Here is a 23,413-nt window from a genome sequence, read left to right as displayed (position 1 = left end):
TGCTACATCTATTAAACATGTTTGACATTTCAAATTTTATATCAAAAACCAAAACTAAGAACTAAGTCTTCATGAGATCAACATCAATTGGACAACAGGCATCAGAGCATACAGCCTCCAAAGATTTTCTCAATCTTGGTGGGATTTGTGGTTTGAAGAAATATCTTGATTATTTGCTTATAAGACAACCTTTACACATTTGTTTTAGTGGTTTGATGCAAGTAGATTATCAATCATGTCTTCATTCTGTAATTTACATAGGCTTTTAATTCAAATGTCAAAAATGACAATGTCAAACCCAATTTTCATAATAATGATGGTAGTAAACAAACACTAATGCTTCCTAATTCCTTTATAGAATTGATTTTAACTTCCTTTGTGTTTACGGTATAAATTTTTCTAAGTAATGGAAATTTAATTTAGTGTGATGGAATCACAATTGTAAATTCTTTTTATTCAAACTAGTAATTGATATAAATTTCAATTAAAGGAATTATGAGATCAATCAAATACATATAAGAATTTAACATAACCATGTATTATTATATCACATTCAAAAGTATTCATTTTAACGATTAATCTTTATAACCAAAGTTGTTTTTATCAATCAAAAGATACTTAAATTATAAGTCATAAATACACATACTTTCAATATAGTTATAAAATTATTTTTCAAATAAAATTAGTTTTTTTAATAATAACATATACTTGAACAAGTAAAAATATGTAAATTTGACTAAGTAAAATTACAATATAAAGAGATCAAAAGATTTTGAGGTAAAATGCTTTGAAAGTAAATCAAATTGAAATGCAAACAACGATAATATGATAGAAAGTTAAAGTGCTTTCAAAATGTAAATTCAAATCAAATGCAAAGCAATATGAAAGTTGCATAAACATAAAGAACAAGTAAATAAGTTTGAGTTCAGAGAAGAAATGGGATTGAAAAGAGTTAAGAGTCTGGAGAAGAAATGTAGAATAAAAGACTGGCAAGATTGTAAATTGATCAAAGAAACAAAAGAAAAAAAATTGTAAATTACATTACAGTATAGGTTCGAACATACACTTTTTCCTTGTAATTGGTAGTCATTCCCTTGTGCGACATGTTGATGTAAAGGTATTTGTGTGATCTTCGTAACCGAGGAAAAATGACTACCGTTGTGGCTATTTATAGTTTAATTTGACTCAATGGTCAATTTACAAGATTTGTACAAGTGTATTTGAATTAGCTATCTAAAATGTTGACACCTATATCTTTGCGCTCTTTGTCGAAAAACCGTTGATAACCATCTTTGTGCAATTGATCGAAACCTATAAGCTTTTGATGATTCATTACTTGTCTTTTCGAGGAGCACACAATTTCAAATAACTTGTCTTCATGATTTGTCTTTATCTTCATAGTTCTATTATTTCAATCTTGTCACTGATCTATTGTGGTTAAACTCGTCGGGTCGCCACAGTGGTTTCCATCACAATACTCATTGCGCATTAACTCGTTGCCCTTAAAGGGTCTTAGCATTAACTTGTTACCCTTAAAGGGTCTTATAGTCGTGTGATTGTACAATTCATAGCTCATAACTCAATGCACACAACATCTTAATGCACACATGTATATTGCAAGTCAATACATACTCAATTTATCACATATATTCGGTCTCAATCACAATGGAATTGTATATTCTCAAAGTAGCATGTTATCACACCTCATGAATCATACACACTTTACCTATGAACTATGAAATACACACAACTACTCAATTGTTTTCAAAGTCATTTTACCTCGTCACACTTGCAATTAAATTCGTCGGGTTCCCACAATGGATCCCATCACAATAGTCATCGCCCTTAAAGGGTCTTACAATTGTGTGATTGCACAATTCATAGCTCACAACTCGATACACACATCTTATCTCAATACACATGTATTTCACCATTCATCACAGGTTCAATTTATCACATACTCACAATTTGAATCACCATTTCATAATCTCAACATAACAATTTATACAAAAGGTTTATCACAACATGGGGAGTAAAACCCCTCAAATAATTTCACACAATTATATCAAAATCATGGGTCAAAACACAAAAACATTAAGAGCACTCAAATTTATCAATAAATTCTTATCAGAACATCAATTGGTACGTAAAATACAACAATATTGTATTTATAATCGTAAAGAAAAAATTATAATTCAATAAACATCCCAAAATAAACCTCAATTTAATCCTCTAAGGATCCCTACACATGTTCATTCTAACCCCAATTGCGATAAACTCATCCCTTACCTCTAAGCGGGCTCACATGTGTATTGTGACAGCAATAGCAACATCTCTAGCAATTTCCTGAGATTCCTCAAGTTTTTCCTCTGACTGCTCTAATAGGATTCCTAAACGTTAGAGAGAAGGAGAAGGGATTAAAGCCTTCATTCCACTGTCTACGTGTGATGAATATTGCTCCCTCCATAGATATTATTTTGAAATCCTAATGGTGAAGATGTGTAGAAGTGAAACATGAACCTCATATCAAAATTTCACGACAATCCAATGGTTAAGGAGTCCAGGATCGTGGTTTTACTGAGATAGTTTTAGATTTTTGCGGGAAAAGAAAAAGCTACGATGCAAAAGGTATTTCTCTCAGCTCAGACATCATTTAGTAATTCCCGACGGTGATAATGTTTGAAAATAAGTTCCAAACCTGGTGCTCAAATTTCACAATGATCCAACGGTGAATGAGTCTGAGATCATCATTTTTCTGAGATAGGTTTGTTGGTATGCGGAAAAAAGAGAGAGTTTTTGGAGGAGGAGAGGGGAAAATGAAATTGAGAGGAAGAGGAGGCGTAGAGAGTATCGTGAGTTTGAAAAATGACCTAAGATGCCTCTGTTTAAAGATAGGGTACTCATAGCCTATTATTTACTCTATTTATTTATTTTTATTATTTTATAAAAAGGAACTCTATTTTATTTCCTATCAAATGAATAAATCAAATATATTTTTTTCTTCAAATCATTATTTTAATACAATTATTTCTCTTTATTTATTTAATTATAAAAACCTCACCATTTTCTAAAACTTTATTTATTTTTTTACTAAAAAGCTTTTTTAATTTATTTACGAAAAATAGGATGTTACACTCAACCTTCAAATTTTCAAGATTCTAGTTTGACAACTCGATAGCAACTATGTTGATCCATGTAGATTGATTTAGAGAGGGAGGTGAATATATATTTTCAAAATCTTTATCTCTTTTTCAAAAACAAACTTTTCACACCTTTCTTTATATAGGATAAATTTAGAACAATTTATCAAAGTAATTATATTGAGAAACAACTTGAAAAACCCTTTTAAATTATGTAATGCAAGATTAATTGAACAAGGATTGAATCGCACATATATCTAGTTGCACGAATGGAGTTTAAAAGGAGAAAGATTAATGACACAAAAAAATTATACTAGTTTAGTTATTTCTAACTCACGTTCAATTTGATTTAACAAACCTAGTCAAATCATTCCACTAAAAGCTTTTAGTTACAAACACAAACATACAAAATCAACCCTCTAACCAATATTGATCACTACAATAAGGAAAGATAAAAACCCATTTGTTGAACCCTACAACAAAGATTTGAAAAACCCTACCACAAAGAAATGACCAAATCATAGTTATTCAAATCTTCCCAACACATGCTTGACCACAAGGATTAGCCTAGTCTTCAATCTTTTAAACAAAGTTATGAAACTTGTTGATCTCCGTCACTTCTAGCCAAAAACCATCTTAGTAACTTCCCTTAGATCAGTCTTGGATATTTGAAAATGATTTTGAAGCTTAAAGACTCAATAGAAGGTGAAATATTTATAAAGATCTCTGAATATAATAATAGCTTTAATAGACTAAATCAAGGACATAATCAATTAAAATGTTCACATTAGACCTGGGTTTCAACTGAAGAACAATGTAATCAATTAAAACAAATTTCATGTAATTGATTATATTGAACTTAAAGAGCCTTCAATTTAGTTTTGAAGCTCATGTAATTGATTACAGCTATTCTATAATCGATTAATTTGATTCAAATCTTTCTTTCTAAATGAACACCTGCTCAATGTAACTAATTACACCAATTTTGTAATCGATAAATAGAAAGGTTTGATTCTATTAGAAATAAGTCTCTTGAACCAACGAGCCTTGTGTAATCGATTATGATAAAGCTGTAATCGATTACCAAGTGTTGATAGTTCAATATAATTCCCAAAACTAAGATGAATCAACTTGGTTAATCACTTGATTAATAACTAAGCATGAACTTAACAAATTATAATTCTATAACACTCATGCCTAGTCTAAAATATCCTATACAATGTCACACCTTTCAAATGTGTTTTGACATGCAAAATTCAAATTCAAAATTGAAACATATGAATAATATATTAAATCTCTAATAATCAAATCTTGAGGTTAGTGCCCTCAATATTATCTCCTATTTGACAACTTTCCTCCACATACTCAGTTAACGAGGTCCAAGTCCCTTATGAATTACTCGACAATAGTTTCTTTATTTTCCATCTACATTAGCTTATACTGATCACACCTTAAGGTTTGTTGTCTGCCTTCTTCAACTTGTTCACATCTATGTAAAATTTATATCAAGATTGCATGTCTCAAGCTTCCTTTGCAGTGGATGTAGACACAATATTCTCAAAGTTTTGTTGAATCCACACATTGATGATTTATCATGTCCTTACAAACCCTCATCTTCGCTTAATGATATTTGTTGGATCAAGTGGCCTCAAAATAATTAAGAAGGGGGGTTGAATTAATTATTCCTAAACCTTTACTAATTAAACAATTACTCTTCTAAGGCTTTTACTATGTTGTTAAGTAAATGAAGGATAGAAAAGAAACTTGACCAAAAGTAAAAGCGGGAATTAAAGTGCACAGCGGAAATTAAAAGAGTAGGGAAGAAGGAGACAAACACGCAAGAGTTTTTATACTGGTTCGGCAACAACTCGTGCCTACATCCAGTCCCCAAGCGACCTGTGGTCCTTGAGATTTCTTTTCAACCTTGTAAAAATCCTTTTATAAGCAAAGATCCACAAGGGATGTACCCTCCCTTGTTCTCTTTGAACAACCTAGTGGATGTACCCTCCACTAGAACTGATCCACAAGAGATGTACCCTCTCTTGTTCTCAGTCAACAACCCAAGTAGATGTACCCTCTACTTGTACCACAAAGGATGTACCCTCCAATGTGTTAAGGCAAAGTTCTCAGGCGGTTAAACCTTTGAAACTTTGTGAATGGGGATACAAAAGAATTCTCAGGCGGTTAGTCCTTTGAAATCTTTTGTATATGGGAAAGGGAAGAATCAAAAAAATTCTCAGATTGTGTCATATTGAATTCTTTAACAAGGGAGAAGGGAGACACAAAAAAATTTGGGCGGTTAGTCCTTTGTTCTTTTCGAAAAGGGAGAAGAGAGACACAAAAAGAATTCAGGCGGTTAGTCCTTGGCGGATTCTTTTTGGCAAAGGGAGAAGGGAATGGAAAAGATGAATAGCACAGTTTTCAAGGTTTGGAAAACCAGAAAGCTTTGAAAAGCTTTTGGCAAAAGGAAGAAGAAGAAGTTCAAAGAGACTCAGAAATCAATTGGCAAAAGTTTGTTGTCTAAAGAATGAATTGAAAAGATACATTGAAAAGCAAATCAAAGCCTTGCTTTTATAGACTCTTCATGTCTGGTCAAGAGAACCATTAGAAGAGTTATAACCTTTAGAAAAACTTAAAAAAACCATTTGAAAAAGTTGAAAACTATTGGAAGAGTTACATCTTTTGATTTTGTTCAGAAACTATCACTGGTAATCGATTACCAAATCAATGTAATCAATTACACAAAGCTTTTTTGTGAAAGGATATGACTCTTCACAATTAAATTTGAATTTCAACGTTCAAACACACTGGTAATCAATTACCAAATCATTGTAATCGATTACAACATTTTGAAATCAATTAGAACGTTGTAAATTCAGTTGAAAGCTTTTTGAAGACCATTTTGCTACTGGTAATTGATTACAACAATCTGGTAATCGATTACCAGAGAGTAAAAATTCTTTGGTAAAAGGTTTTTGAGAAAAATTCATGTGCTCCTCAGTTTTTGAAAAAACTTTTTAATATTTATCTTGATTAAGTCTTCTCTTGATTCTTGAACCTTTAGTATTGAATCTTGATCTTGATTCTTGGAACTTGAATCTTGAAACTTGATTCTTGATTCTTGAAATCAAATTTCCTTTTGAACCTTGATGTGTTATTGATTCAATCTTGAACTCATTCTTTGATTCTTGAGATCATTATCTTTGTTATCATGAAGTGTTCTTGACTTTTGAGCTTGTTGTCATCATCTTTGTTATCATCAAAACTCTTTGAATCAATCTTGATTCATCATGAAGCTTGCTTCTACAATATTCTACCATTTGCAGCTTGATTGGATGATCACTTAGTTGTTGGACACGAACTCAATGACCTTGAAGAGGGAAAGCTAAGGCGACTTTGCCTTGTTTATGTATATGTTGACAACAACTTAAATAATGATTTATATAAGTGACCATCAACTTATGTAAGTCGCGAGGAACCTAATGAAAAAAAAAAGGAAAAAGCATAATTATTTTCCCTCCTCAAAGTCACTAAATCTATTTCCTTTGAAATAATTCCTTACGATGTCAATGACTTATTGATAGCCAAAAATCAACTTAATTGGAATACACTATCTAACATATTGCCTTCCATAAAGAACATAAAGGGATGCTGACAAGTTTCCATTCAAATTAGCCATTGATGACAATGCCAATGCTCCAACAACAAACAAAGCTATTGTTACTATTGTTGTGGTGAAATATTTTGTGCGATACAACGATAGGAACTTGGACGATACATGCTAAGAAGATACACTAGTGCAAAAAAAAAATATTTGAGAACAACTTTTTGGAACGATTATAAAAGAATTGTTCTATAAAAAAAGACAGGTATTTTTGTAAATAAAAGCATTGTCTTTAGAATGGTTGTAGGGTAACCATTCTTAAAAGTTCTTTTTGGAACGTTTATAAGATTAACTATTTTAAAAGGTTACATTTTTAGAACGGTTATCTGTTAAACTATTCTAAAATCTTTGGCACTCAACAAAACCCCAATAAACAATCATTCTCCCTCATGCTATGCTTCTCTTGAATCGCCACTAAGATCACCCTCCCTCATGATGCCACCCTCTATTGTCGTTTGCGCTTGTTCAGAGTCTCATTCTTCCGTCCCCGCCTTCGTCCATAGTAGAGCTCCTTCATGGCGCCACCCTCACCACACTGTAACCCTCATCGTGTCGTTTCATGTTAGATTTTTGTGCCTGAATCTCAATTTCACCCTTTATTTTTAGGGATTTTGATTTCACCCTCAATGCACCGAACCCTCACTGCACCATAACCCTTACTGCACCATTTTAGGTTTTTGTTCATAAAGATTTGATTTATAGAATAGGAAAAAAGAGCAATAAATGAAAATAACTGTGAATTTTTAGCAGTTGTGGAATATTGTGTGAGTGAATAGAACTTTGAATCCAAACCCGGACTCATCCTTTTGAATTTTGGGTTGGTTCTATCAATTATTTCTTAGCTTCATATTTCCCTGCTCAATCATGAGGTTGAATGGTGTTTGAAGACTTTGATCCTATCTCCAGTAAACCCAAAGTGGAGTGGGCTTCTCAAAGTTCTTCTTCCTTATGTCCCTTTTTCCTTCATGCCTATGCCCCTGATTCTTCTCACCTTGTAATTCATGTCACCAATATCTATGAGGGCTGGGAAACTCTTCTTTCGCTCTCTATGCTTGAGGACATTGTCAGCATTATTGTTCTCTATCCAAGAAACAATAATTTTATGATTTTGTTTATAATTATATATGTTTCCCTTTTTTGCAGAGGGATATGGTTGGAATAGGGTGCTCTTGGTCAGACTTTGCTAATTATTTTGCAACATCTCTCAAGTCCCAAGATCTTAACCTGGTTCTAGAGCCAGATTCAAATTCTAATGGTACTTATTTACTTTTGCTCTTTGCTTCTTTCCTTTCAAAATTTTAAAATATAAATATCATACACTATATGGTTGATGACTATGAAGTTGACTACCTAAGTTGAAATAATAGAGTTGTTGCATGTAAGTAGTGAAAGACTAGTTGACCATGATTTTCATGTTGTTATGTAGCTTAGCATCTTAATACAATTTTCATGGTGATATCTTTTAATGACAATATCTTGGTTCATTTTTTTGTCCTACTAATGTTGTTATGTTGTTGTTTATGAGGGCGTAAAGCCCACAAAGGTGTTTGAGAAGATATTAACTTATTAATGATGATAGTAGCAGGATGTTGAAATGGGATTGTTGTCTTTCTATTGTGGTTTTTTTGTCCTGCCTTAGTAACTCATTAATATTTTTTAATATTTCTTTTCCAATTTATACATTGACAAATATTTAAAGAGTTACATTTGTAGTACTTCTGAGATTACATTTATATTCTATCTTTTTATGTTTCAATTATTACTCTTATGTAGGGATTTGATTTATAGAATTTTGCTAAATACTTGGTCAGCAAACCAAAGTCCTCTAGAGACATTATTGAGTTATTTGTTGTGTTGTTTTATTTTTAAGAGTGGAAATTTTAGGTAGCTTTATTATTGTTTTTCAGTTATATTCCAACTCTATATAAAAGTAGTAACTTGCTTGTAATATATGTGTTTGCTATTATAAACGTCATTCCTCTATATCTGTACTTTCAATATACTTGCCTTGTTCTTTCCATATAAAAATGTATAATTGAAAAATAGGCTAAAAGCTAACAAATATAAGTATTCTTGCCAGTATACTACTAAATTCTATTGATTGAATAGAAGAACTTAATGGCTGCAATATTTCAAGTCGGTTATCCTCATCTTACCGTTTTTGCTACATCCTACCTTCACTTATTTTGTTGTCTACAAGGTTTTATATTTGTATTTTTTCATGATAAGAAGAGTTATGTTGTTGAACATTGACTATAGGCATACATTGGTGCTTCTAATTATTTTCACTCCATAGAATATAATTGTGTAGTCAGGCCTCTGGTTGTACCTATGCAAAAGTTTTGCATATGAAGGAGAGTTGGATGGAATGTGACTATTTAGATCCACTAGTATGAACTAATGATCACAAAGGGCTAGTATGTGTTAGAGAAATTAAAAGGATATATAGCAAAAACAAAACAAAGATAAAGATAAAAGGAAATTTCAGCTTTACCTGACATGATGTATAGATTGATGCTAAGTAGGAGTGGCCAAATACCAAAGCAGGACATTAATCTTGCACATGAACACACTATCATTTGCTAACAATAATGAGTCTTAAATTCATGTTCCTCGTGTTGTGTCGGTGAGCCTTTATCAATTAGGTACTAGGATGATGGACCATATACAATATTGGTTGAACATATTAAGGTTCAATGATAGTAGAATGTTTTTAGAATGTCTGAGTAGAATTTGCTTACAATGAGTATATATGTCGTACATTTTATTTTATATTTCAACGAAACATATTAAGTTATTGTGACTTTGCTTGGTATTGTTGTCTTTTATGTGGCTTTGATGTCTGGTTACAAGGAGAAAAATAAATAAAATGTATTATATAAAAAAAATTAAACATTTAAATCAGTTTTAACAAAGAACTATTCTAAAAAGTCACTTTTCAGAATAGTTAAAGAAATAATTATTCTAAAAACAAACTTTTAAGAATGGTTAAGTCCAACAACGGTTATGAAAAGTCACTTTTTAGAATGGTTTTCTTTACTACACTACTAGAAAATAGGGTTTTAACATCAGTTATTAAGGACTTTCAACATCAATTATTAACTGATGTTGAAAGTATCGACGTTGAAAGTAATATCATTAACATCGTTTTTATAAAAGTGATGTTAACATAAAAATGACAACATCGATTTTTCACAAAACCGATGATGTATAGTAAGAATTATAAAAAAAGGTTATATATATTCATATATCAACATCGGTTTTTAACAAAACCGATGTTAATATATACATTCAACATCGATTTTTAAGAACAATCGATGTTGTATGTGTATATTAACATCGATTTTGTTAAAACTGATGTTAGTAGTCAGCCAACAACATCGGTTTTTACCAAAAATCGATATTGTTTTCTGCTAACCGACATCGATTATTGGTAAAAATCAATGTTGTATGTTCAACAACAACATCGGTTTTATAGAAACCGATGTTGTGAATGAAGCCTAACATCGGTTTTTGAATAAATCGATGTTAATATATACATACAACATCAGTTTTTAATAAAAATCGATGTTGTTTTTTGGATTTTTTTTAATGTGCTGTCTGTTTTTTTTAAAAACCCCAAATTAACCTGCAAATTTAAAAGCAGAACCACTACAGATAATTTTCAGTCTATTTTCAGACAATTTTTGGCAGAAATTCCATAAAAAATTAAATATTTACTATGACTTAAAAGAATATTTAATGTGCATATAACATGAATTATAAAAAATGTAAATTAACTAAACTACAATTCCAAAATTACTTAAACACTAATTGTTTCATTTTTAACTTTCAAATAATAGGTTGCCTACTGGATGCGAAACGCCTTCAATCTCTCTGGTTCCAATAGTCTAGTATCATTGAAATACTACATGATATAATAAAACATAAGTTAGTAATGCATAATAGTAGTGTTAACAAAATGAAATATGTTTGAATTAAACAATTATCGTTTCTCAATTATTCTTGAAACTTCCTAAGATTATAGTTGACATCTAGTGCATGACGTAATACCCACACTCAATGCTTGCTTTTTGTCTATTACACTAAATACATTATGAAATTTAGATATTCAATGTTTAGTAAAAATTAGTGTACACAATACTAAAATATAACTAGAAGCATTGTTTAAATGGTTTACTTTAACAGCAATCCACCTAGCAACAGCCTTGAATTTACTTTGTGGAATATCGTCAAGTCCTTTCAAAGTACTGTTGAATACAAACATGGATGCGTATTGTACAATTAAAATATTGATGTTCCTGACTAATGCTAATGCAAATGTATTGAAAAAGAGGATTGACCTGTTAATAATTCCTTTGAGGTAGTTGTCTGGCCTATTATGCAACGAACAAAACCAGATGACAACATTTTCCTTAGGCAAAATGACGACCATTTGCCAATGTGCACTCCAGTGGAGAACAATATAAGTTATTATACTATTATACATTATTTAAATTCATTCGTTTAGTTTGAATTACTCATTCAAATAGGCTCCCAGGTACACATCCGTCTTTGAATTTTGCATTCAGTTCTTAATATAACTTTCTGATTCAAATTGTGATTGCCCAGATCTTTGAATGGATTGTGGCTCGAGGAATCCATACACATCAGCATTCCCCGCTCGCATACTTGTCTCATTCATATGCCTATTGTTGTTAAAATAAAGTAAATTATGTATGAATTTAAAATAATAAGTTAAGTAATAAACAATAATGTAAACTGACTTACATAATCCACAACTGTATAATAGAGATGTTGAGACATTGACCACCGTGTGCTATTTCAGATAGATCTTCATGTTTTATGTACAAGGGGAAGTTTTCATTAAACACCCCAAACACGGTAGCATCCCACTTAACCTGCAACGGCTTAAGGAAAAACTATGGGATGGTCAATGTCATCAGATATAGGGGATCATTGACATCATGATCCAACCTATCTGCAGGTTTCGCTAGTCCCACAACTTTTTGTTTATCCAACACAGTTAATTACAGTGAACACTTTAATTGAAAAAAACATTTAATGACCATGAAATACCTGTTCTGATAAACACTTGACAAGATGTGTCGGCCAAGCAAGGAAGGTGTTAAGTGTTTGCCCAACTAATTGAACCTCTTCACTGGGTACAGGAATGTGAGCATCTGCATTTGTAACTTCCTCAATACCAACCTTGACTTGATCATGGCGCAAAGGGATGTTGTGAATGGTTGTGGATCCCTCATAAAGTCTTCCTATGGCAACCAAGCGGGGAGGATTTTCTTCGACATACAACCCGCATTTCTCTGAGTCACCCGTGTCTGGATCGTTCTCTGAGGGATCAACACAAGTCTCCTTTGTGCTGACACGAGTAGCTGATGGACCAACCTCAGGCTAAGGAGACAGTGTAAGTCCCTGTGATTGCATCTACGATTAAAACTGGGACTACATCTGGCTGAAGGACAACATTTGTTGTCGAGTCACTTTCTCTATGATCGACTTCTCCAGCTGATCCCTGATTTTTTGTGTCAGCTGCTCTAGGTCTTCGGGAGGCATGGACAAAGACATGCGGGAGGTCCTTGGATTCGGTCCAAAGTATTGTTTGATTGTGACACTGGCTCCAATAGCACGCACACGACAAGGGTGTTCTGGTCGCCCAATGGCAGCAGTCAGTACATCCTGACACCCATGAGCGACAAAGGAACCTTATGAGGCCTGCTCCTCCAAGGAATCCTATAACAAACACATTTATTTATTTACTCAATCAAACAATAAACATAAATAATTGTAATTCACAATTGAAAGTGACTTACAATCTGGTCAGCAATTTCTTTAGCTGCCTCAGAAGTCATTTGCCCAGTTTTCTTGGTGCGGGTCATCTTCCACTTCACGTGTCGTCTGATGGGAGATGGAGGGTCAATGATAGTGTCAGTGCTTCCAGATTTAGCAGTTTCCTCGAGTTGTTTCTTTTTCTTCTCCTCCATCAACTTGTTTTTTAGAAATTCATAATCCCCACGAGACAACATGTGAGGGGCACTGTTTTGTTTATGGATAGCCTGTGCCTTCTTTCGCACATCCTGTAAAAATTATAAGTGTATCGAACGTTATCATTACTCACAACAATAAGTAAATTTAAATTTTAAAACAATGAAAATCACAAAGTTACCTCCCACGAAGGGTCTCTGCAGCTCTAACAAAATTGGGCCCACTTCTCCTTGCTAATGTTGTACTTTTCGCATACAATGTCATCAACACTATCCTTGTCAGCTGCAAGTGCCTATTTGGACGTCCAATCAGACTTAAACTATCTCCACCGCTCCCCCACATTCTGAAGTATTTTCTTTTTTGTCCTCAGATCATATGCTTCAGGGATATCAAATTCAGCCTGACAAATTGATGCAAGCTCCATTGGAGCTTGTAGGCCTAGGATCTTCTTCATCAATGTATTCCTTTGCTTCTTGGAAGATGAATGGCAGCGGAATGGAGAAGGAAGAGAGAGAGGAGACGCCACTTCAAGGAGAAGATGAGTCTAGAAGAAGCTCACCACCATAGGAGGCCATGGATAAGAGCTTGGAGGAAGAAGGAGATGAATGAAGGGAGAGGGAGAGAAGAGCACGAAATTTTGTGCTCCAAATGAGCTTTGAAATCTGAAGTTTAATATTCAAATGATCAAAGTTGAAAAAAATGCACACACATGACCTCTATTTATAGCCTAAGTGTCACACAAAATTGGAGGGAAATTCAAATTTCACATGAATTTGAAATTGAATTTGTGGAGCCAAACTTTGGAGCCAAAATTTCACTAATTATGATTAGTGAATTTTAGTTATGGTTCAGCCCACTAATCCAAGATCAATTCCAAGATTCTCCACTAAGTGTGCTTAGGTGTCATGAGGCATGAAAAGCATGAAGGACATGCACAAAGTGTGACTATATGATGTGGCAATGGGGTGTAGTAAGCAAATGCTCACCTCCCCCTCTAAAATTTAATTGGATTGGGCTTCTACCAATTCAATTAAATTTATTTCCAACCACACACATCAAATATCCACTTAGTGCATGTGAAATTACAAAACTACCCCTAATACAAAAACTAGTCTAGGTGCCCTAAAATACAAGGGCTGAAAAATCCTATATTTCTAGGGTACCCTACCTACATTATGGAGCCCTAAATACAAGGCCCAAAAATAATGAAACCTTAATCTAATATTTACAAAGATAAGCGGGCTCGTACTTAGCCCATGGGCCCGAAATCTACCCTAAGGCTCATAAGAACCCTAGGGCCTTCTCTTGCATCTCTGGCCCAATCTACTTGGAGTTTTTCTATCCAATGCCCTTGCGGAGTAGGATTGCATCACAAATGAAAAATTACATTTTATTGTTAATCAACAAAATGCAACATTTAACTAATATACCTGAATATCATCCCATATGAAATCCTTTTGAGTAGCAGGGACTTGTTTCCAATTCTCGTATGTGACATTCACCTTATCACAAGCGACAATCCCTAATATGTTCTTAACTTATTTCTGTGGGGACCATTGGCTTTCCCGGTTGTAGGATCCACATGGGCCAAGGGTCTCTCTGCCCCAACTGGTCTAGTAGCCAATGATCTCAGGTGTGTGGCTTTTCTTGTTCGCTTCAAGGTAAGAGGGGAATGTGATGCTGCATCAATAAGAGGAGAAGGATAAGTAGAAGGAGAGCTGGGTGGTGTAGTCATTTGCCCGTAAAGAAAAAAACATTAATTAATTTTCAACATTATCACAAAACTCAATAGCTTATGTAATTTAATGGACTGAAATGAAGTACATAATAAAAAAATTACATTAGGCGATGTTAATTATTTTTCCTTCATCATGATCATTACGATTAGCATGAACGTCATCAGCTTCTTCTTCTCCGATGTCGTTAGGTGACATTTGTGTGGACAAGGGACTAACATAAGTATCAATGTGTGAATCATCATCTTCAACATTAACACCAATTGTTTTCCCGTGTAGAACCATTGACCAACTTTCATCACAAGGGTCTTGAACATAAAATACATGTTTATCTTGTTCTGCCATGATGAAAAGGTCATTTTGGTAAGCGAGTTTCTTAAGATCTACCAACGTAAATCCTACATCACCGGTCCCCACACCGGTATTGCTGTCAACCCACTTACATTTGAAAACACAGATAGCAAATTTGACATAGTTAGGCTCCCAAATTTCTTCTATGAAACCAAAGTAAAGGATGGAAGCTACACGAGGATTGTCATCATGTACATTAGCGAAGTGTTTAGATTCAGCCCTTAGGGTAACCCCACTATTTTGCATTGTACTTTTCTCGTCTTGTGCTTCTGTATAAAAGGAATATTTGTTTATATCATATCCTTGCTAAGTGATAACATTTCTTTTAGGCCCATCTGCTAGCTTTCTTAATGTGTCAAAAGCATTATCGTCACCAAAGATTGTATCTTTAAACCAATTTAGGAAAGTCTTGTTATGCTCTTTCAACATCCTGTTCTTTGACATTTTTGGATTACTTTCCTTCACTAAACCTTCATGGCGAAGTATGTATGGAAAACCTTCGTTACTATTATTCAATACATACAAATGAGCTACTTCAAAATCTTCTACACTTGGGGTGATAACATGCAGTCCTCCCGAACCCTTACCTCTCACTCTTTCATCATGGCGAGACTCAGGAAGCCCAGTAGGTTTTGCCTTTTCAAGGTACTCTGAACAAAATTCAATAGTTTCTTCTACAATTTACCTTTCAACAATAGATGCTTCCAGGCAATGTAGATTATTTGTATACTCTTTTAAGATCTTCATGTATCACTCAATTGGGTACATCCATCGCAAGTAAACAGGACCACGACATTTGATTTCTCTAACCAGATGAACAATTAAGTGAACCATGATGTTGAACAAAGTAGGAGGAAAATACATCTCCAATTGACATAATATGATGGCAGCCTCGTTTTCCAGCTCATTTAACTTGACAGGATCAAGGACTTTGCTACATATGACATTGAAGAATAAGCACAGCCTAGTTATGGCAAGCCTGACTTTGTTAGGTAAAATGTCTCATATGGACATGACTAACAATTATTGCATCAAGACGTGGCAATTGTGAGACTTTAACCTTACCAACTTAAGATCTTTCAACTGCACAAGGCTTTTAATATTTGAAGAGTATCCTTGTGGGACTTTGACATGGCACAAACATTGACAAAAACTCATCTTCTCCTTTCTGGTCAAAGTATGACAAGCCGGAGGCAAGTATATTTTTTTACCATCAGACCTTGGATGTAACTGGGCTCGTATACCCATCTCAGCTAGATCTTGACAAGTATCCAAACCATCTTTCGTCTTGCCTTGAATGTTAAGGAGCATCCCAATGACATTATCATAGACATTCTTCTCTACATGCGTAACAGCAATACAATGTCTAACATCTAGATTCGACAAATACGGAAGATCAAACAAAATTGACCTTTTCTTCTATATGCAAGTGTTACTTTTTTCCTTCTTTTTGGTTTTTCCAAATATAGTATTCAAGTGTTGAACCCACTGAAAGACATGATGACCAGTCAAACGTATCGGTGCAGTTTCATGCTCTTGACTTCCATTAAATGTTTTTTTCATTTGCCCGTATGGATGATATGGTTTTAGAAAACTTCAATGACAGGTGTATACTATTTTTCTACCATGTTTCAATTGTATGTAGCTTGTGTCTTCTACACAGATGGGGCATGCAAGATGGCCCATAACAGTGTACCTACTCAAATTCCCATATGCTGGAAGTCATTAATGGTACAAAAAAACTTTGCATGCAAATGAAAAGTCTCATTTCGAAACCCATCAAAAACTGAAACCCCCTCGTCCCACAACTTTGTCAAGTCTTCAATCAACAGACTGAGATAAACATTGATGTCATTTCCTGGCTGTCTTGGGCCCAATATCATCATAGACAACATCATGTATTTTCGCTTCATGCACAACCAAGGAGGTAAATTGTAAATTACTAGAAAAACTGGCCACAAACTGTGTTGAGTGCTTAAACTGCCATATGGATTCATTCCATCAGTAGCAAGTCCAAGCCTAAGATTTATTGCCTCTCTGTCGAAATCCAGATACAAACGATCAATCTTCTTCCACTGTGAGGAATCAGCGGGATGACAGAGCATTCCATCGTAGTTTCTCCCATTTGCATGGCATGTAATGTCTTTTGCATCGTCTCCATTAGCAAATAGACACTTAAACCTTGGAAGGATCAAAAGATACCACAACACCTTCGCTGGGGGGGCCTTCTTTGAGTTTTCGTCACTACTACAATCATCATCATCCTTCACTTTGTACCGTGAAACCCAACACCTAGGGCATTTGTGCATTTATTCAAATTCATGTTTGTACAGTATGCAATCATTAGAGCAAGCATGAATCTCCTGATACTTCATATCCATCGGACACAATATCTTCTTCGCTTGATAGTGACTTTTTGGCAACGTGTTTTCTTCTGGAAGCATATTGTGCACTACTTGAAGCAGTGAACTAAAGCTTTTGTCACTCCACCCATATCTAGCCTTCACATTAACGAGACTTCACACCGCTGATAACAACGTCAAGGAATTCTTGCACCCCGGATACAAAGACTTCTTTGAATCAGTTTGCAATGTATCATATATAAAGGCATGTGCTTGCTGAAAAGACTCTTGTTCAAGATCACAAATCATATCCTCCAAGCGATCTCCGATTTCTACATCAAATGGTTCAGATTGGGACCCACTCTGCATGTCTGTCAATTCACCATGCCATATCCACATTGTATAATTCTTCTTAATCCCATCACACAAAAAATGCTCCCATATGTCGTCGACTATTTGCCTTCTCCTGTTCAAACAATTTATGCATGGACAAAAAAATTTCCGTCCTCATCTGGTCTACTTTTTTCTGAAGCAAATTGCAATAACTGCTCCACGCCTGATGTAGCTCCATTGGAGCTTGTAGGCCTTGGATCTTCTTCATCAATAGAATTCTTTGCTTCATGAAGTTCAATGGCAGCGGAATGGAGATGGAAGAATGATGATTGGAGACGCCACTTCAAGGAGAAGATGAGTCAAGAAGAAGCTCACCACCATAGGAAGCCATGGATAAGAGCTTGAAGGTAAGAGAAGATGAGAGGAGGGAGAGGGAGAAAAGGAGCACGAAATTTTGTGCCTCAAAAGAGGTCTGAACTTTGAAGTGTAATTCTCAAATGATCAAAGTTGAAAAATGCACACTAATGACCTCTATTTATAGCCTAAGTGTCACAAAAAATTGGAGGGAAATTTGAATTTCAATTCAAATTTCACTTGAATTTGAAATTGAATTTATGGAGACAAAATTTCACTAATTATGATTAGTGAATTTCAGTTATGGTTCAGCCCACTAATCCAAGATTCTCCACTAAGTGTGCATAGGTGTCATGACGCATGTAAAGCATGAAGGACATGCACAAAGTGTGACTATATGATGTGGCAATAGGGTGTAGTAAGAAAATGCTCACCTCCCCCTCTAAAATTTAATTGGATTGGGCTTCTACCAATTCAATTAAATTTATTTTCCAACACACACATCAAATATTCACTTAGTGCATGTAAAATTACAAAACTACCCCTAATACAAAAACTAGTCTAGGTGCCCTAAAATACAAGGGCTGAAAAATCCTATATTTCTAGGGTACCCTACCTACATTATGGAGCCCTAAATACAAGGACCAATTATAATGACATCCTAATCTAATATCTACAAAGATAATTAGACCCAACCTTGGCCCATGAGCTCATAAATCTACCCTGAGGTTCATGAGAACCCTAGGGCCTTCTTCAGCAGCTCTAGCCCAATCCTCTTGGAGCCTCTTGCTCATGGCTCTAGTGACTGGTCCCTTCCTAGGGAGGATTGCATCAACATCTTCCTTATATGCAGGGCTCATGCGACTTTCGTTCATCCAACTTCGATCCATGTATATAATAACTCCGTGATACTGACAAAGTTATTCGATGCATGAAAATCTCACTTTTTCATTAAAGGTGTGACACTGTCCCATTCAGGAAGATATTTTTTATGGTAGATTCATACGTCAAGGTTAACTCTCTTTTCTTAAATTTGACAAAATTTCAGCAACATTTCGCATTGATCTCTAAGTACACGACATAAAAGCGGTGACATTAATTCCTTGATAATCAAGTATGCACTCAGAGAACAACTAGAAATTCATTGTTTTGAAATTTCATCAAATTCAACAAAACAATATTAACCTTAACGCATGAATCTACCATAAAAATATGACTCTTCCCAAACTGTCCAAACAGACAATTCAAGATTCAATACAACTATTAATGCAAATTGTCCGCAAGAATCATTGTAATTTCAATCTCAAACGAGAATCTAAGGTTCACTCATGATGAACAAAACTTGTATATAAAGCACTAGTCATTAATCACAGACAACAACGTACAAAACCATTGGTAACAAAAATGAGCATCAAAAGTTTATGAAAAAATTTCGTACCTGTGATGATGATCAGTATAATGTCCAACAACGAATGTCGTGATCACGATGCAAACAAGAAGACAAATAGTGCCTACAAATTAAATGTTTCAATGCTAAGTGAGATATAAGACAAATTTGGATATATCCAATAAGACTTATGAAATGAACAATGAACCTTGACTTTATATTTGAATGCTTCCATGTAACTACATTCAAGTTTATATATTATATCTGCTACTGAAATAGATTAAAAACAAAACACAACCACACACAAAAAGAGATATAACAAATGAATAATACTTTAACTCATACATGTATATCTATATTAAGTCTCTTAGCAATCACTGTCATCGAGTACTCGTTGGTGTCAACTAGTCCCAAGTCCCAGACAGACAATGCTAAGGTTAGTATGCCTACTTTTCACTGGTGAAAATATTTCAAACCAAAGATATCCTATTGAATTATTATATCAACCATAAATGTCCACAAGTTGAGAACAAAAAGCAAAACATGGAAGCTATTAAGTTGGTTATCTAAGTGAGAGACCAGACACAACTTAACTACTATTAAGTTAAGCTATTAAGTTGGTGCTGCCAACTTGCCTCCTATAATACATATGACCCCACACCTGAAAATCCTTTTTTTTTTGTATACACTTCAGCAGCCACATAAATAGTAGTTTCTAAATGATACTAACACACAACAGTTACCTCATATTGGTTTAAATGTCTGTGTTTACCTAATTATATTTGAAGCACTTAAAAAAGAAAACAACAACGAAGAACAAGCAAACTGAAACCCCTCAATTGTGGGGTTGTGAGTGATCACCCTATAGGCAAATAGACATTAGTGACAAAGACTAAGGATAAGGAAGGAAGTTATAAAAAAAGGCTAAACATAACTGCCTCAAGGTTTGCTGTAATCTCTCAATCCCTCACTCTTAAATCTGATCATCACATACAAATACGATTGGAGAACCAGCTTTCTCCCTTGGTTGCAATTAATGAGATCACTCCCTTTTGGTCTAGGGAAAAACAAATACAATGATCCATATTACTTACCATGAGCAAATTTAATATTAGAACTCATGACTCATGCTACTCATTGCTATTAACTGAGAATATTGCAAGTTGTTTCCTTGTCCATGACTATTCAAATATTAAGATGAACCAAAGAAAAATAGATACAAGTCAAACACCTTTTTACACAAAAATATCTAGCTTTAAGAACATGGGCAAATGGCCTGCCATGCATATGGCCACAACTATTTGCTATGAATCAAGTACTATTGAAAAGAGAAGCAGTAACAATCTTCCAGTCTGAAGATAGAACACAGATAGTACATTTACCTTGTAACTGTCCTTTTTTTTTTTCAAAAACCCTTAGATCATTGACCAGTGGAACAAGATTTACAACTCCAGTGCTATCAAATAAATCGTCATACGTATGAAAAAGGCAGTGTAACAAAAATCATACCTTTAAAATAAAATAAAAAACTCTTGTACAATTGCCCTGGTAATTGATTGAGCTAGCCACAAAATAAAGGGCATAGCGGCAAACCAAGTTAAAATGAAACTAAAAGGCTCTGGAATGTGCATTTAACAACTCACGACATTAGCTAATTACATATACATAACATGTGCTTATACTTGACCAACGTGTGGATAAAATAAAAACAAGGTTGTAGCAATGGTATTGACAGAGTCGCGAAAAATAAGGTTGCAGCAAAATACCTGGGTATGGTGGCGAGGTGTCATAGTGGCGCGCTGTCACAGGGGCTGTAAATGCTGAGATAGAGTCGCAAACATGAACCTTAGACAGAGAAGAAGAAAGCGCAAGGAGAATAGGGCTCGTGTTCTAATAATTTTAAATGTAGCTTTAACATCGGATTTCAATACAAAACCGATGTTAACCAAGCGATGTAAATGTTAACATCGGTTTTGTAGAAAACTGATGTTAACAAACTTACGTTAACATCGGTTTTCTAAAAACCGATGTTAACAAACTTACGTTAACATTGGTTTTGCAGAAAAATGATGTTAACGAACTTACGTTAACATCGGTTTTTTAAAAACCGATGTTAACGTAAGTTCGTCAACATCGATTTTGTAGAAAACCGATGTCAACTAATGCACATTATTTACAATTATGCCACCACATTTATGTTAACATCGATTTTACCAAAAAACCGATGTTAACCTAACGATGTTAAATCTACATTTTCTAGTAGTGCTAATAGATCTAAAATGATAATATTTTTAGAATGATCATAATATAAACCATTCTTAAAAGGGACTTTATAGAATGATTGAAAACCATTATGCAAAATCATGACTTTCTATTACGTGACTTTCTACAATATTTAGACAATTGTTCATAAAAGTCTCTTTTAGTAGAAATAGCATCTTGAGAGAATATGCACTACAACTATACGGAACACACACTACAAGAAAAATACCTTATACCTACAAACACCTTTACCTACAGACATGAATTAGTGTAGGTAAACTTTAAAAATACTTTATTACCTACCATTGTTTAATGTAGGTTAAATTCAAAGACTTATACTTACAGTTTTTAGTATAGGTAAATCTTGGTAAAATATAAAAACAAATTACCTATAACTATGTAGTGTAGGTAAAACCTTATAAAAACTTATACCTACAGCCAAATTGTAGGTAAAATAAAAAAGAATTTTACTTACAAATGGATGGATAGTGTAGATAAATTAATGAAATTTTAATATACTACTAGTATTTAATTTGAATTAGATGTTTACTCTTATTTTAATTGCCATTGTCGGATTCTGTGCCCTCCTCTCCGCCTTCTGCTACACCGAGTTCGCCGTCGACATGCCCGTCACCGGCGGTGCCTTTAGCTACCTCTGCGTCACCTTTGGTCCGTGCTTTCCAATGTTGTCGTCGCCAGAGGCTTGACGGCATACCTAGGCACCACAATCGGAATCTCCTCCGCCAAATGGCGCCTCACGGTGCCGTCTCTTCCCAAAGGCTTCAACAAAATAGACTTCGTCGCTATCACCGTCATTTTGCTCATCACTCTTGTCATCTGCTACAGGTTCTTTCCACAGTTCTTACAATGAAGCTTCATTCTCAATCTTGAGACTCTTGTGTTATTAATTACAGTATAAACCTTAGGGTTTTCTCATTCCTATCTTCTACAAATTTGATTTTGATTTTTAGGTCATTTCATTTGTTTCATACTTCGATTTCTATGGATTAATTTTTTTTTTCGGAATAAATTAGATGTTATACAATTATAGTGGGATTATTATTATCATTATCATTGTCATTATGATGCTATTTTCAATATAATCAAAATCTTTATTGTCTTCACTGTTGTTTTTCTCTTCTTTTAATTCTATGTATGTCCTAACGATGTTGATATTGTCATTTATTTCTTTGTTGTTTGTCACACAAGCTGATGATAATTGGCAATTCCTTTTGACACTTCAATTGGTTAGATCATGGTCCCTTCCCTTGTGAGCGATTGTGGCTGGCTATCCCCTGTTTGATGCCTTCCAAGCCTTGAATGGGAAATAATTGACTGGTTGAATTATAATTGCATGTGTTTTGTTTCGGTGTACAAATTTTGTACTATAACATTGCTTGCCTTTTGGATTCATGTTTTTGCTAGTGGCAACATCCCATTCAGTCATACAAGGTTGAAATTCTCCTACAAGGCTAGTAATTTTGCTGAGCAAATATACCAGATTTTGATTTTGATTCTTTTAGCATGCAACTCTATATTAATGTTGCTGCACTGTAATGATCACATCTGCAACCTACTGTAATACGGTGCAGCTTAGGCATTTGAATGCTTTTTGAATCATTGTATTTGGCATATTTGGTTTGGCCGTTAGCCAATTCAATGCGTGGATTTTATGCAAAAAACATTAAAGTTTTCCTTTATTTAACGCACACCTACACAAACACACCTACATCGGAGATATATATCAGTTATGGCTTTGTGTTCAGTTTTTCTCAAACTTCATCTTCTGCTTTTTGTTTGTTTGACCATAGAAGCTTTGTGAATGTATGTATACATGATTT

The sequence above is a fragment of the Glycine max genome, chromosome 14 (genome assembly GCF_000004515.6).
Source record: "Glycine max cultivar Williams 82 chromosome 14, Glycine_max_v4.0, whole genome shotgun sequence".
Taxonomy (NCBI): Eukaryota; Viridiplantae; Streptophyta; class Magnoliopsida; order Fabales; family Fabaceae; genus Glycine; species Glycine max.
This window is presented reverse-complemented; position numbering follows the sequence as displayed.